The sequence below is a fragment of the Aedes albopictus genome, chromosome 3 (genome assembly GCF_035046485.1).
Source record: "Aedes albopictus strain Foshan chromosome 3, AalbF5, whole genome shotgun sequence".
NCBI lineage: Eukaryota > Metazoa > Arthropoda > Insecta > Diptera > Culicidae > Aedes > Aedes albopictus.
Genome location: NC_085138.1, coordinates 86,559,884 through 86,577,359, shown reverse-complemented (window position 1 = coordinate 86,577,359; position 17,476 = coordinate 86,559,884).

Genomic DNA, 17,476 nt, shown 5'->3' with positions numbered 1-17,476 from the left:
AACAGTAACAAGTTTTGAAATCAAAGCAACTATTCGACAATTTTGACCTGTCCCTTTGTTTTGTTTTATTTTTGTATTCAGTTAAGAAGAAAATTTCTAAATGAATTCTCTGAAGAATTCCTTAAGTAATATTCGGAAAAAAAACACTTGAAAATTCTGGAGGAGCCCTTCGATAAATCCTTGGAGAAGTTTTCAAAAGAACTCCTGGTGCAACTTCTTAGAAATTCCAAAAGTAGCTCTGCTAAGCAATTATTTAAATTCTTGGCAGAATCTTTGGACAACTTCCGGAGAATTCATAACAAATTTTGCTCTTCAATTAGGCTGACACAAATTTCGATTTTCTCTTATGTCATCCCCCCCCCTCGGATTTTTTTGTCGAAATCCGACATTTTAAGGGGGGACACAAATAAAATATTTAAGAAATTTAAAAATTTTAAGGTGAATTTGAGGTGTCGAGAAAATTTCTTCACAAATCCGATGAGTTTGACGAATTTGCCTAATTGTTAGAATAATTTTTCATCAAATACATTTATTATTTATCATCCCCCCTTGACGAGTCAACGGGCAAAGTGACAAAAGAAAAAAATGAGATTTGTTCCGGCCTTATTATCAATAACATATTAATATCAAAATTTGTTATTGAAATAATATTTGGATTCACTGTTATTAAGTTGTTATTGAAACTAACAAAACAAGTTATTCAAATGGTTTTCCAGGAACATTTTTTTGTTATGATATTTGTTATTTTGCCGCTTATGACAGATAAGTTTATATCATAATATGTTATGTTAATCACTTAAAAATAATCGATCCTATTATTCAGTTATTTTGCCCAAATAACACAGCTTCTTATGCTGCTGTTATTCCCTTCTGCTCGGGAGAAACCTCTTGCCGAAGTTCTTGAAGAATTCCCTTAAATTCCCTTCGTCTTTGGAGATAAAAATATCTCCAAAAAAATTCAAGCATTAATTTCTAAATAAATCTTTAGTAGAATCCCTATAGAAATTTGAGGCAGTGCTTTTGATCGAATCTCTCTAGGAATATCTGAAGAATTCCAGGAACATTCTTGAAGGAATTTCATGGACGGGTTTTCAAGGACTTCCTGTAGAAATAATTGGAGAAGCTTCTCGGCCGACTCTGTGGACGAATTTCTGACAAACAAACTGTAGGAATACTTGGACAAACGCATAGATAAGCGTCTGCAAAAATCCCTCAAAACAATTGAGATATTACTTAAGACATTTTCACAGAAGTTCTTAGGAAATATTGTTTAATGCATTTCTTGAAGAACCCATAGTGAAATAATAGAAGTTATCCTTGAAGGAATCTCTGTATTGGCTCCTGCAGCAATCTTTGAAGGAATACCTTCCGGAAACACTGGAAGTAATAATGTAAGAATCTCTGGAAGAATTTTTGCTAGATAAATCCCTGAAAAAAAAATCCTGTACACATTCATGCGGGAATTTTCAAATAGAATCCCTAGAGCCATTCCTAAAAAAAAACCTACGGTGGACTCCCTGCAAAAATACGTAGAATTTTAGAGATAATATTATGAAGAATTTGAACTTTATCAATGAAGAAGAGAATTTCAAGTAATTCTTGATAAATTTTAAGAACGAATTCCAGGGCTAAATTCTGAAGGAATCTATGGACTAATTTTTAAACAAATTCATAGAAGATTTCCTTGGACTTGGTATTATTGGACCTATTTATGGATGAATCGCATTAGTTTTTTTGAATGAATTTCCAGGAAAATTTCGAAAAGAATCCCTAAATTATGTTCTTGAAGGATTATTTGTAAAAAAAAATGAAGGGGACTTTGATATATTTTCAAATGGCATCCTTGGAGAAATTTCTGATGATTTTTTGATTTTTCCAAAGATTTTCCGAAAGCACTTCTGAAAGAGTCCGTGGTTGATTTCCTGAAATATTTCTCGTACGAACTCCTGAAAAAAATCTATGAAGATTCGTTAAGGAAACCCATGCAATGGGATTTTTTAAATTTATCCTTCGGTAATTTGTTGGAGGAATCTCTCGAAGGTTTTTTGAAAGAACCATTAAAGATGATAAATGGAATAATTTCTAAAGCAATCCATACAACATCTTTTATTTTTCTTTTGAGACATTACTTCATGAAGGACGTAAAAAGGTTCTTTAAAAACCCTAATTAATCCACCTAGCGGTGATGGTGCCTCTCTCGTGCCTTCGAAAACCCATTTCAACAACACGTAATTGACATGTTGATGAATATCTTACACATTTAACGGAAATCCATTACATGGCACCAGAAATCATATCATTTATCTGATTTTTGATTTTTTAACTTTGAACTTTATAAAACAGCTGGCATCTTTAATTGTGAGCCTCCATCTGGGATTCTACACCGCCATCTTGGATATTTTTTGTACCGCTTTTGAACTCCAGACATCGTCCCAATACCAAATATACCCATATTGCATGATTTTAAAGACTAAAATTCAACTCAACGGCCGCCATCTTGGGTATTATACCGCAATCTTGGATATTCTGGTCATCATTTTTTTTACACCAGGTATCTTCTCCATATCAAATATATCCCATTTGCTTGTTTAAGGGTCTAAATCTCCATAAAATAGCTGTCACTTTGAATTCCGGAACGTTATCTAGGATTTTGGGCTCTAGGTCATTTTTGGGCTCCAGACATCTTTCTTATATCAAATATACCCATACTGCTAGTTTTAGCGCCTAAAACCATATTGAACAGCCGACATCTTGAATTGTTGGCAGCCATCTTGGATTTTAGACCGCCATATTGGATATTCTGGTCGCCATTTTTTAACACCAAATATCTTTTTTTTTAATTCTTCAACCACTTAACCTAATTTACAGATCTTTTGTCCACTAGGGCACTGCGTGAGCGATTCCAATTGGCGGCTGCACTTGCACTTCGTACAGCGCCTAAATGCATTCTATTCTTATTCCTCTAATTCTAATTCGAACTGGTAGCCTTTGCTGCGCTGCTCTTAATTTTCTACCCTGTCCATGCTAGAATGATGAGCACGATGTTGCTGTGTGGCTTTTGTTCCATTTCCAGTCCGATTGGGGCTCCATTATGAGTTGTCGTTAGCCGATATTCAACTTTCCGAGTCCGTTAGAGCATATGCTCAGAAGAGGGTCAGGTGTCAGCCGCTCTCGGAAGGAAGAGCAACTGACGAAAACTTGCAAGTGCCGGGCCTGGGATCGAACCCATGACCATCCACTTATGAAGGGCCACTACGCTACGGGCCCCGGCTCCAAATATCTTCCAAATACCAAATATACCCATCTTGCAAGGAATTAGAGCCTAATACTCTATTTTGAGCCACCATCGCGAATATTAAGCCGCCATCTTGGATTTCGGGCCGACATCGTCAAATTTCTGGTCTCCAGTGTTGATTTCTGCACAAAATTCGTCAACCATACTAAAGGGTACACAAGGGTCTCCAGTTAGTCTAGTGGTTAAGGCTATGGATCGCCAATCCGGAGACGGTGGGTTCGATTCCCGTTCCGGTCGGGAAAATTTTCTCGACTCCCTGGGCATAGAGTATCATTGTACTTGCCTCACAATATACAAATTCATGCAATAATGGCAGGCAAAGAAAGCCCTTCAATTAATAACTGTGGAAGTGCTCGAAGAACACTAAGTTGAAGCGAGGCAGGCCAAGTCCCAGTTGGGACGTAGAGCCACAAAAAAGAAGAAGAAGAAGAAGACTAAAGGGTACACATCGATCACATGATCACATGGGCTGCAAAACGATGAGTCGATAAGGAGAGCGTCCAATATAGCTCTGGTCCTCACAAGTTTCTACCTCATGCTTCCACGGGTCAAGCGATGACCAAAGACCGCCAGCTAAGAGTTGTGTGCTTAGCTGGTAGTGCAGCCTGGGCACTGTTGTCCTTCTGACTTCAGCTAGATTGAGGAGGTACGATCCGAGTGTCTGTTCACCAAGGAGGTGCGGCTCAAACAGCGTCTGTTCTGGCATCCAGCGGCTGAGTAAGAAACGCTGCACCACGCCCAGCTAGATCCAAGGTGGTAGCCCCATCAGCGTGGTCGTCCCAGTGTTGGTTGGGACGTTAAACAGAACTGGCACGATGGCCCTCCGGCGAGACAGGAGTGTTGGCGTAGGCCCAATAAGCCTCCCGTAAAAATCCCCATTGCGAATAACATAGGAGAAAATACGACTCGATACAATCGGCAAAGACCCACGCGACGAAATAAGGACTACGATTGGAAACTTGGAACATGGAATTGTAAGTCACTTGGTTTCGCAGGATGTGACAGGATAATCTACGACGAACTACATCCCCGCAACTTCGACATCGTGGCGTTGCAGGAACTTTGTTGGACTGGACAGAAAGTGTGGAAAAGCGGGCATCGAGCGGCTACCTTCTACCAACGCTGTGGCACCACCAATGAACTGGGAACAGGATTTATAGTGTTGGGCAAGATGCGACAACGTGTGATCGGGTGGCAGCCGATCAACGCAAGGATGTGCATGTTGAGAGTTAAGGGCCGTTTCTTCAACTACAGCATCATCAACGTCCACTGCCCACACGAAGGGAGACCCGATGACGAGAAAGAAGCGTTCTACGCGCAGTTAGAGCAAACATACGATGCTTGCTCGCCGCGTGACGTGAAAATCGTTGTCGGCGACATGAACGCGCAGGTAGGAAGGGAGGAAATGTACAGACCGGTAATCGGGCGAAACAGCCTGCACGCCGTATCGAATGATAACGGCCAGCGATGCGTAAACTTTGCAGCCTCCCGTGGTATGGTAGTCCGAAGCACCTTCTTCCCCCGCAAAGATATCCACAAAGCCCCCTGGAGATCACCCGACCATCAAACAGAAAACCAAATCGACCACGTTCTAATCGACGGTAAATTCTTCTCAGATATAACCAACGTCCGCACATACCGCAGTGCGAATATAGATTCGGATCACTTCTTAGTCGCTGTATGCATGCGCTCAAAACTTTCGACAGTTATCACCACGCGTCGAAGTCGAACGCCGCGACTCAACATCGAGCAACTTCGTAACGTAGAAGTGGCTCAAGACTACGCGCAGCAGTTAGCAGTGGCCCTACCAACGGAAGAGCAGCTTGGCGCAGCTACACTTGAAGATGGCTGGAGGGACATCCGATCCGCCATAGGTAGTACCTCGGTTACAGCACTAGGCTTCGCGACTCCGAATCACAGAAACGACTGGTACGACGGCGAATGTGAACAGTTGAAAAACGAGAAGAATGCAGCATGGGCGAGAATGCTGCAACACCGTACGAGAGCGAATGAGGCACGTTACAAACAGGCGCGGAACAGGCAGAACTCAGTGTTCCGGATGAAGAAGCGCCAGCAGGAAGAACGAGATCGCGAAGCGATGGAAGAGCTGTACCGCGCTAAGGACACACGAAAGTTCTACGAGAAGCTGAACCGCTCGCGCAGAGGCTTTGTGCCACAAGCCGACATGTGCCGAGATAATCACGGGAATATTCTCACGAGCGAGCGTGAGGTGGTCGAGAGGTGGCGGCAGCATTACGATGAGCACCTCAATGGCGACGTTGCAAGTACCGAAGGTGGCGTGGTAACAGATCTAGGAGTATGTGCACAGGACGAAAGACTACCGGCCCCTGACCTTCAAGAGATTGAGGAGAAGGTTGGCCGGTTGAAACACAACAAAGCCGCTGGAGCAGATCAACTACCAAGCGAGCTTCTAAAATACGGTGGAGAAGCACTGGTAAGAGCACTACACTGGGTCATTACCAAGATTTGGGAGGAGGAAGTATTACCGGAGGAATGGATGGAAGGTATCGTGTGTCCCTTCTACAAAAAGGGCAACAAGTTGGATTGCGGGAACTACCGCGCGATCACACTATTGAGCGCTGTCTACAAGATACTCTCTCAAATTTTATGCCGCCGTCTATCACCGATTGCAAGAGAGTTCGTGGGGCAATATCAGGCTGGAATTATGGGTGAACGCGCTACAACGGACCAGATGTTCGCCATCCGCCAGGTGTAGCAGAAATGCCGCGAATACAACGTGTCCACACTTGTTCGGCGTATGATACAATCGATCGAGAACAGCTATGGCAGATTATGCACGAATACGGATTCCCGGATAAACTGACACGGTTGATCAAGGCGACGATGGATCGAGTGATGTGCGTAGTTAGAGTATCAGGGACACTCTCGAGTCCCTTCGAATCTCGCAGAGGGTCAAGGTGATGGTCTTTCGTGCTTGCTGTTCAACATTGCTTTGGAGTTATAAGAAGAGCGGGGATAAACACGAGTGGGACGATTTTCACGAAGTCCTGCTGCTTGGTTTCGCCGATGATATTGATATTATTGCTCGTAAATTTGAGACGATGGCGGAAACGTACATCCGACTAAAGAGTGAAGCCAGGCGAATCGGATTAGTCATTAATGTGTCGAAGACAAAGTACATGATGGCAAAGGGCTCCAGGGAGGAATCACCGCACCCGCCACCCCGAATTCATATCGACGGTGATGAAATCGAGGCGGTTGAAGAATTCGTGTACTTGGGCTCACTGGTGACCGACGACAACGACACCAGCAGAGAAATTCAGAGGCGCATTGTGGCAGAAAATCGTGCTTACTTTGGACTCCGCAGAGCTCTACGATCGAATAAAGTTCGCCGTAACACGAAGTCAGCCATCCACAAAACGTTGATTAGACCGGTCGTCCTCTATGGGCACGAAACATGGACCCTACGTGCAGAGGACCAACGCGCCCTTGGAGTTTTCGAACGGAAGGTGTTGCGTACCATCTACGGCGGAGTGCAGATGGAAGACGGGACTTGGAGAAGGCGAATGAACCACGAGCTGCATCAGCTGCTGAGAGAACCAACCATCGTCCATACCGCGAAAATCGGGAGGCTACGGTGGGCGGGTGACGTCATCAGGATGTCGGATAGCAACCCGACTAAAATGGTTCTCGAGAGTCATCCGACCGGTACAAGAAGACGTGAAGCGCAACGAGCTAGGTGGGTCGACCAAGTGGAGGACGATCTGCGGACCCTACGCAGAGTGCGGAACTGGAGACAAACAGCCATGGACCGAGTGGAATGGAGGCGGCTACTATGTACAGCAGAGGCCACCCCGGCCTCAGCCTGACCGGTAAGGTAAGTAATATTGAATTCACTTACTATTTCCAAGTTTTTGCTGAGATCAAACATTCCAAGTAACCGAGCTTCTTATTGAGAGTATTGTCGTCTACCTAGAGTCACAATATTTCTGGTATCCTAGCGGTACTGCAGTTAATATTATTCACTAGGTTCTGCATCACATACATTATTAAAACACCTTATTTAAATGTCAAGTTTCACTCGACTCAAAGTGTTTTTTTTTTTCATTCTTCCCTTATATGATGATGTTTCACACATTATAATGTGTACATTGCACAAGTTTTTGCTCAAGGGAGGAATTTTTAGGTATAATACTTTTGGTTATACTTCTTCCACTATAATAATATTAATACCAAAATCAATACACTACGCGCCAATTGACCAATTTATCTTTCGACTGCTTAAAAAATATTTCCATGCTTAACAGCTTGCAGTCAAAAAAGCCCAAAATCGCATATTTTGCCCCATAAATTGAGGTATAGCTCAGAATTGTGACGTGCTTGAGCAAATCTAAGCCCAGATTCGGAGTCAGCGGCCCAAAATCTGTCAGAGACACATAAGTTTGCTCTTGAGACAAAAAAATGTTGCGCTGTGTGATGTTTTAATCATTTTAAAAATAATCTCATATTACAGTCGCTGTCTGGATCCACTTAGGCCTTTGCAATAGAAAGTTGACTGAACTGGGAACAACTTTGCCGAAGACACCAACTTTCCAAGTTATCAGGATTCTGAGTAATGAGATTTCTAGAAATTTCATGTTCACTAGCGCCACCTAGTGGCAGAATTGCGAATCTAGTGTTCATTCTTATGGAAGTCTACGTCATACTGATCATCTTCGCCGCGGACACCAACTTTCCAAGTTATCAGGATTCTGAGTTATGATATTTCTGAAATTTGCATGCTCACTGGCGCCGCCTTGTTGCGAAATTGCGAAGCAAGTGTTCATTTTTATGTAAGTCTATGTCATACTGATCAATATTGCCGAAGACACCAACTTCCTAAGTTATCGAGATTCTGAGATATGAGGTTTTGAAGATTTACGTGCTCACTAGCGCCGCCCAGTGCCGGAATTTCGAACTTCGCAACTCATCATCTTTAGGTTATTGGCATACAGAACAACTTTCCCGAAGACACTATCCTTCTAATTTATTACAATCTTGAGCTGTCGCATGTCGTAACGTTTGCTTAACAACCTGATATGTATAGTTCCTGTAGTGCAATTTACCATCAAACTGTTGATTGTGCCTCTAGCGGCCAAGTTGCCAACTAATCATATGAACCAAAGTTCTAAATGGTAGATCTTTTCAAGCCCTAAAACTTTGTCGAAGAAAGTATTGCGCTATGTCTTAACACACCCGAGATAATAGGCCACACCTCCAAATAGCCGAAATCCCATAAGCTCTTAGTATCCTATAACGCTCACGCCTGACTAGTAGGAGTCCGTTTAATAGGAATTCGTTTGGTAAGAGACTCGACTGTACACTCATTCGAACATTTTTTTTCACTTATGAAAAAATGCAAAAAGTATGTTTTTCCTTGTAAAGTCCCATACACATCCCGATTGCAATGGAATCGTTCAACAATCGTTAATACTTTATTCCAAAATTTAAGAGGAGTGAGCACCACTGTGCATGACTTCCTTTTCTGCAGCACCCCTCATGAATAACGAATGACGGTGTAATATTTTCAAATTATCGGATATAAAAAAATCCAATGGACCCAATCGAGTCCGCATTTGTGTTTTCGACATCGTCCGTCCCTTTTCTCACCCCTCGTCATTGTGTCTAGGCCTCACTGGATCTCTTCTTGTTCACCACCACCACAGAGCTTCACAATGCAAGGAATCCAATTTGAACGCCCACGCTTCGCATTCCCAATTCCGCCGTCTTCGTTCAAGGGTCCAGGGAAGGGGAATCCAACTTCCTGGGACACACTGCGGAAACGGAACGAGCCGTGACCGTGACAAGCCAGCTGCTTCTGATGGGCCATCATTAGCGTTCAATAAGGTTGGTTGGGACGACGACCGACCCTCCCGGGTTTGACGGCTTCCGGTCCGACCGACAAACCCGAAAAGAGACCCCGTAGCCAGCCAGAGAACAGATGAGCAATAAATTAGGCGTAGCTCTATGGCAGTCGATGGCAGAGGAGACGAAAAAAGAACACATCCCATCCAGAAAGGCATGGATGCGGGAAGCAGCTGATCCATCACGGAATACAGCAGCGGAGCTTTGCATCTTTCACAAGGCTGGTCGTCGTCGTCATCAGCGTCGGCAGCGCGGTGGTGGTGGTTTGGATCGTTTTTTGAATATTTCATACGGCTTTTGGTTGGTCGGACGTCGTCGTCGTGTACGGTCATTAGAGTGGGAGGAAGAAGTGCCACGGCGACGAGGTTCGATCGATTTCGGGCCAACTTGGAATGAAGACTAATGAAGGTTGCCCGAAAATGGGAAATGGACTGCAATAACAATCAGTGAATCCGATTTTTCTGCTCATCAAGGGGTGGGGAGCCGAGCCCAGGCTTTGGATGTCAATGTGGAATTTGAACTAATTTTCTGTGAATAACGTAGGAGATAAAGTTGTCTCACTTGCTAGATTTATGGCTTGTCGGTTAGTATTAAATTGCAAACATGATTTTTTTTATAGAGAACAGTGATAAATCACTGGGATGTTGTTCAATCGCTTCAGAGCAAGAAGTTCGAATATGATTTCACGAAAATTTTAATGCTTTCCTGGTTACCGTAATCGTACGATAACTTTATAGTAGCAAGATTCTTGGATGATTTCATAGAATGATTTATCCCTTTCCCAGATATCCCTTTAGAATGTATCCTCACCCATGTATTTGGTTTCATTTCCTGGAAATCTTCCAGAAATATTCATTGGGTTTCAATATTATACATTGTTATTTACTGGCATTCACCAGAATTGCTGGTATGTCTGAAACATACTGAATAAACTTGTAATTAGAAGGCACAAAATGTGGCTGATTGACAAATTGAGAGATAAATTGTAAAAAAAAATCGCGTTCTGGTGGGATTTGAACCCCCGAATTCATATTCGTTAGACCGGCGCTTTAACCAATTGAGCCACAGAACAAGTAACGGTTATGCGGAGTATTAATCAAAACTGATGCCAAAGCCACACCATGGACACTCCTTCTTACAAATCCATCTCTCTTTCGGTTTAGATGCCAATCCAAAACACAGTTCCTTAAGTGATTCGTTAGGGAAATTACTTCAAAGATTGCCATAAAAGGTCCTACATGCATTTCTTCAAACATGTTTGAGGACATTCCTACCGAAATATTATCGGAATTTCTATCAAGAGTTTTTTTTTAATTTCCTGGAGTTCTTCTAGGAATTTCTAAAGCACTTCTTCTAGCAATTTCTCAAAATATTTCTTCAAACGGATGAAATTCGTTTTTTTTTTATAGAGCTTCTGATTTTTTTTTTGAGAAATTCCTCTGAAGGTTTTTAAAAGAAATTCAAAAACTTTTCAAGGAACTTTTTCAGATATTATTGTTGGAATTTCTTTGGAGATTCGTTCGAATGTTGCTACATATCAAATATTTTTCCCTTTTTAGTTCTGCTGGACTTTCAGCAGGAGTATCCTATTTCCTGAATATGTTTGTGTTCAAAATACTTCAGAAATTTTATTACAAATTCTTATACAATATCTCAACGAGATTATAAATGTATTGGAAAATTTATTTGGGAGCTGCGCAAGTACCTTTGTCTGCAACTTATGTAGACATTTTTTAAATTTTATCTACAGAAATTCATCTACGGATATATTCAGGAATCATTTAGGAGTCTCTTTAGATTTTTCTAAAACATTTTTTTTCCTTGGAAGCCTTGGGAGTCGTCCTCAAAAGTTTCTTGATCATTTATCCAAAAATTCATCCAGATATAACTTCACTTTTTTTAGGACTTTTTGTCCAAGAATCTAGAAAATGTTTCAAGAATTGCTTCTCAATCCTCAAATAGCTCCTCAGAGCTACAGAGGTTTAGCTTTCAATGGATACCTTCAGGAATGCTTTCAAGTATTGCTTGAGCGATATTATCTGCAATTTCTGAAAAATTTAAAAAAAAATCCTGGAGAAATATCTTAAACAATTCGTGCAAGAATATCTGATGGAATCCCCGAATATATTTATAATGGAGTTGCAGGAGTAATTTCTAGAAAAATCCCTTGGAACTCTGGGAAGAATATGCAGAGGAACCTCTGCTTTTTTTTAAATACTGGATATATTTCTGAAAAAAAAATCATGCAAAGCTTTTGAACTTCTGAAGAAATTCCCGAAACTCTGAAAAAGTCTCTGGACATATTTTTGAACGAGTCTGAGCAGAAATTTATGAGAAAAAAATCTGAAGAAATTTTTGAAGAAATAATCAGCATAATAACTTGTAGATATCTCAGGATGCACTTTTGAAGGAAACTCTGGAAAGATATCTAAGGAAATCCCAAGGAAATTCTTAAAGGAATCCCAGGAGAAATTTCCGTAAAACTTCATGGTGAAACTTCATGAGAAACCGCTGGTGGAATTCCTAGAAAAAGTTTATTGAGATTTTTTTTTTAAATGCCTAAAGAAATCTTTTAATAAAATTTTAGAAGGATTTTCTTAAAGTATTACTGGAGAAATCTGCGTACGTATTTTTAAAAGAGCTCCTGTAGAAAATCCAGGAGAAATGTCTAGATAAGATCAAAAACACTATTGAGATGTTCTTAAATAATTCCTGGCGAAATTCAACGGAAATATTTCTGAATAAGGGTCTCCAGTTAGCCTAGTGGTTAAGGCTACGGATCGCCAATCCGGAGAGGGCGGGCTCGAATCCAGTTCCAGTCGGAAAAGCTTTCTGGACTCCCTGGGCATAGCGTATCGTTGAACTTGCCACACAACGTAAAAATTCATGTAATGGCAGGTAAAGAAAGTTCTTCAATTAATAGCTGTAGAAGTGCTCTAAGAGCACTAAGTTGAAGAGAGACAGACCAAGTTCCAATGCGAACTAAGAGCCATAAAGAAGAAGAAGAAGATTTCTGAATAAATACCTTGAAGAATTCAAGGAAGAATTCATAGAAATATCGGAGAAACTTCTTAAGAAATACATGGAGGAAAATCTGAAGGAAATACTAAAGCAATTCCAGCTCGAATCACTGAAAGCAATAATGAAAGAATCTCTGGAGTGGTTTTTGAACGAATCGCCGATGGACTTCTTGAAGAAATACCTGTACAAATTTCTGAAGAAGTCTCGAGAAGACTTTCTTTGAAAGAATTAATGTGGGAATCCTGTAAAATTTTCCGAAGATTTTTTTTTTTGATCAATCTTTAGAATAATTTCAAAAGTAATTCCTGATGGAATTTAAGAAGCAATCCATGGAAATCTTTCTAAAAGAATTCTGAAAGGAAACTTCTTGGAAATTCGTTTAAGAAGATTTGAAGAAAGCACTGGGGAAGTTTCTTAAAAAAAATCCCCGAGAGTATTTCTGAGGAAACGTCAAAAAAAGTTTCTGAAAAAAGTCTTGGTGGATTTGGATGGAGCTAGTTTGAAAAAACAAAATGTTTTAAAGGAGTCCTTGGACAAATTAGTTGAGGTATCTTATTGAGAGGTAGTGAAGGAATCTAAATGGAAATATTTAATTCTCCAAATGAATTATTGAAGCAATTTTTTGAAATATTCTGAACAATAGATTTTCTGAAAAAATCCGTTGATGATTGCCTGAACGAGTTCTCGTACGGATTTCTGAAAGAATCAATGGAGACTTTCTGAGAAAAGCCATAGGCGCTTGGCTAGTGGAATTCTTGGATTAATTTGAAAATAATCTTCTAGAGAAAATTCTGAAAAAGATTAAAAGCAATTTTAAAAGGGATTAAAAGACATTTTGAAAGAACTTCAGAGTATTTAAGACTTTTTGAATAGAATTCCTGGAGAAATTTCAAATGAAAACCATAGAGCAATTTCAAGAGAAATCCAAGGATGTCTTAAAAAGGCAGTTCTTAAATTATTTTCAAAAAAAAAGAATTTTTTTTTGGAAATTTTGTATTAACTAAACGAAACTCTGGAAGAAGAAATCTCTGAAGACATTCCTGGCAAAGTTTCAGAAAAATTCCCTGAAAGATTTCATTAGAAATCGCTAAAAAATTTTTCAAGGAAAACCTGGAGATATCCATGGATGATTTTCTAAATAAATCATTCGATAAATTTCTGAAGAAATTTTTCAAAGAATTTCTGAAGAAACCAACAAGCAAATCAGAAGAGTTGTTTGCAGAAACTTTTGAACCAATCCGTGTAAAATTTTCCAAAATATTCTTTTGAAAAAAACCAGTTAACTAATTAGTAAAATGTCTCGAATGTTTACGACAATATGTTACTTGAAATTGTCAAATAATTACTTCTGAAATTTCCCGGCAACGTTTTTAAAGTTTGCTGAGGAATATCTTTGAGATTTGTTTCTGTATTTTTTTTTCAAAAGGAGTTTTACAGATATTCTTTCGAGAAATTCCCTCTTGGACATCTCCAGAAATCCTTCTAGTTATTTATTGAGGAATTCCTTCACGAGTTTCTCTATCAATTTGCTCTTGAATTCTCCTTTTTCCTAACCCCGCTGTTTGGACAGTTAAGCCATTGTGTCCAATTAACTGAACTGTTGTGGCAAAATGTTCAGTGAAAGTTCGTCTGATATTTCTTTCACGAAGTCAATAACATTTTTTGTAAAAAATAGGAATCCGACAACTCCTACAGGAATTCTTTAAGCAGTTTCATAAAAACTAACGTAAATTCAATGAATTACCGGATAAATTTACTGATGGTTTTCTGAGGAATTCTTGAATAAATTGCTGGGGAAATTTCTGAAAAAGTATTCCGAATTTTTGAGAAATAGCCGAAGGAATTTTAAGAAAATCACTTGAAGTTTTCAAAGGAAATTCTGAATATATCATCGAATGAATTATTTAAAAAAACACCAGCAGAACAGAAACCACCAGCCTCTGGTTAAAAAAAAATGCAATTTCTTTAGGAATTCTATTGGAAAATCCTTGAGAAATTCTCACGGCATTTTCTTCAAGAGTTTTACTGATATTTGGTTCAGGAATTTTCTCGGACGCCTCGACACTGTCACACTTTTCTAAAACACCCCTCCTATATATAAGTTTCCAGAAAAAAAAATTGACTGAGCTTCAAGAGGATCTTTTCAAATATAACGCCACAGAAACCTCTGAAAAATAAAATGACTGAGAGTTTATACATAAATTGCAGAGAAGTTCCCAAGTAATATGCTGGAAAAACTTCAAAATAAATTGTCGGAAGTTTTTCCAGTAAAAACCGATGCAATTTTCAGAGGATTTTCTAAAGAAACTGTAAGAGAAGTAATTCCTAAAAAAATCCAGTCGGAAATACTGAAAAAAAAACAATAACTGTGAAATAATTTAAAAAAAAACAAGGAAATTATTGAAGAAACTGCCGAATGGTTTGCTGAAGAAACTTCCGAATGAATTTCCTAAGAAATTGTCAAAGAAATGCCCTAACTGGAGGAGTTCCCAATATGGTTGACTGAAGAAACCGTCTTTGAAACTTCAGAACAATTTATCAGTTGAATATTTGGAGACATTTTCGAAGATAATCTTCCCATGGAATTACAGGAGAAATTTTTGAAAAAAGCTGCAGACAAGTCCTTACGAAACTACATGAGAAATTCCTGCAATTATTGTTCCAAGAACCCCAAAAACATTGTAGTATTATTTTTGGAAATGCAAAAGGAATTTTTGGAGAAAAAATCTCAAAAATTGGATAAAAGTTGTAAACAAATATTGGTTAAAAATATCAAACAGTTGACAGCGGAATTCCAAAACATTGCTGTCAGAGACATTGCTGAAGGAATACATAAAAAATATCCTGAAGACATGCGAGAAAATTGCGCTTGAAAAAAAAATTAAGATTAATTTTTAAAAAAATCATTGGAATTAATTAAAAAAAAAGTCTTGAAACATTTCCAAAGATTTTTCCGAAAGAATTCTTGAAGTAATTGTCATAATCATTTAAAAAAAAAACACAGATTAATCCACTTAGTGGTGATAGTGCCTTCTAGTCGAATATGTACTCTACTCATCATGGTTCCGTTGACGATAGCCAAAGTAATCTAGAATTGAAAATACTTTATTTAGAAAGGCAAGAACTTTACCAGTGCCATCATTGAGTTGACTTAAAATTTATTGATGGTACTTATTTCGAAGTTCGACGTATATACAGAGCTGAGAAATATCTGACGTTTTAGTTGACCGCTTGAACGCCATCACTTTCACTAGAGGCTGATCAATATCAAGACGATAATAACAAGCGTCAAACTCACAGATCTCTTTGCTGTCTTCGACAAAGTAGTTTCTGCGCATTGGGCTATATTTTACTATCATTGGTTACAAGATTCATGTAAAATTTTAAAATATGCAAGCAAGGTAATTTTCCAATACTAAATCCCATTCAAATTTCAACCACATTACAAAACGCGAGGGCGTAACCAATCGCATCAGAATTGGAATGCAATTAAAATGTATTTTTCCCATACAACGATGGCCCATCCTTCTGTTTATTTACATCTCAGGAATCTAAAAGGGTGTGATATGATGAGATCGCTTTAGTTTTCATCCTTTACATATATTTATCACTTGATTTGATTTTGTTAGCTTTCGTTATTTCGGTGAAGCACCGTACGCTGGATCTGCAAAACTATCGGTTGTCTCTAATGTCTGTTTCTTGCCTATTTTCTTTCCAAATGTTCCTCAGATTATCAAAAAAACCCACGAGTTGTTGCATCGAATGGGTTTATTTACTATTTTTGATCATTTATAGCGAAACACTCGGATCCATTTCCGGAATACCACCGGTTCAACCAAGGGTTGAAAACCTTATTCATAAAGACAATAATAATAATAACTATCAGTTCAGATATGGTATTCAGCTATTTTCCTGCTTGCCGTTCACTAGATTATCGAAAAAGCCGTTATTTGATGTGTCGCATGCATGGTTTTAGTTCACACATGCATATGGCCACTTCCGGTGGGACACTTGGAACTGGTTTCGGAATAGTACCGGTTGGCCCAAATATGGTTTGTGACTATTTTATTGCTAACTGTACATCAGGTTGTTGAAAAAGCCGCGATTTTTTGTATGAGTTTGGTTTTCTTTTACATTTGGTCACTTTCGGCTGGACAACCGGAATTGGCCTTATGACACTACCGGTTGTCCCAAGTACAGTCTGACATTGTTTTTCTTACTAACTGTTCTTCGGGATATAAAAAAGCTGCCGATTGATGTGTCGCATGTATGAGTTTTGTTCACTTTAATATTTGACCACTTCCTGCTGGACATCCGGAGTCGGAAACACTACCTATACGGGGCGGTTTAGTGTGATTTTGGAGGCAAAGTGAAAAAAGTCGCTTTTTTCAGTCGGGCCGGCCGCATCGATGTCGTCTTAAATTTGAATGTGCACATCGCCGTACCCGTGTGTAGTTGTAGCGGTTCAGTGTGATTTCGGAGAAGAGGCCAGTTAGTGGTAAATGCTGCAGCACATACGCACTGGACACTTCGAAGGATGTCTATTGGTGAGCTCGTTCCATTTTATCATAATAATTAATGCTAAAGGATGTATACAATTCTGCTCTGGTTTTTGTGTATTAATCTGACAAATATTGAAAAGTTCGTCACGTCATGTGTCGGCGCTAGTACCCAAAGCACAGTTGATAATATATATATTTCTTTCATTTTTTACATTTACACAAAAATTTGAATGGTTCGTCTTCTCCGGTGTCGACATTTGTAATATTTTAGTCAAAATGAATAAATGTTTTGACTCAAGTAAAGGTTGCATGAATCACATCACTTACCAAAGTGAATCCAAATCATGTGACTCTCCCCCTCCCCAATAACAAAAACTCCTTCCCGTGACAGTCGTGGAGAAAATGAGGTGATCTCGGTCTCTAGTAGCAACGTACGTCACACTAACATTCCTTTCCTTCCTCGATGACCGTAAGGACGTGAACGGTACTGTTATTGACTAATAAAGTTTAGAATTCTCGAACTGTGCACATTGAGAGCGGTAGTTACTCCCAAGCTCCGTTTGTTGGTTCCTTGTGTAATTTCGATTGTTCTGGTCAATCACGAAGTAGCAACTACGAATTGTACGGTCATCTATGCTCATGCTCATGCTCTTCATATTTGGCCACTTTTGGCGGGATACCCGGAACCGGCTCCGGAACACTACCGGTTGTCCCGAATATGGTCTCAAACTATTCTGAAACCCTTCATCAGGTAACCTAAAAAGCAGCGATT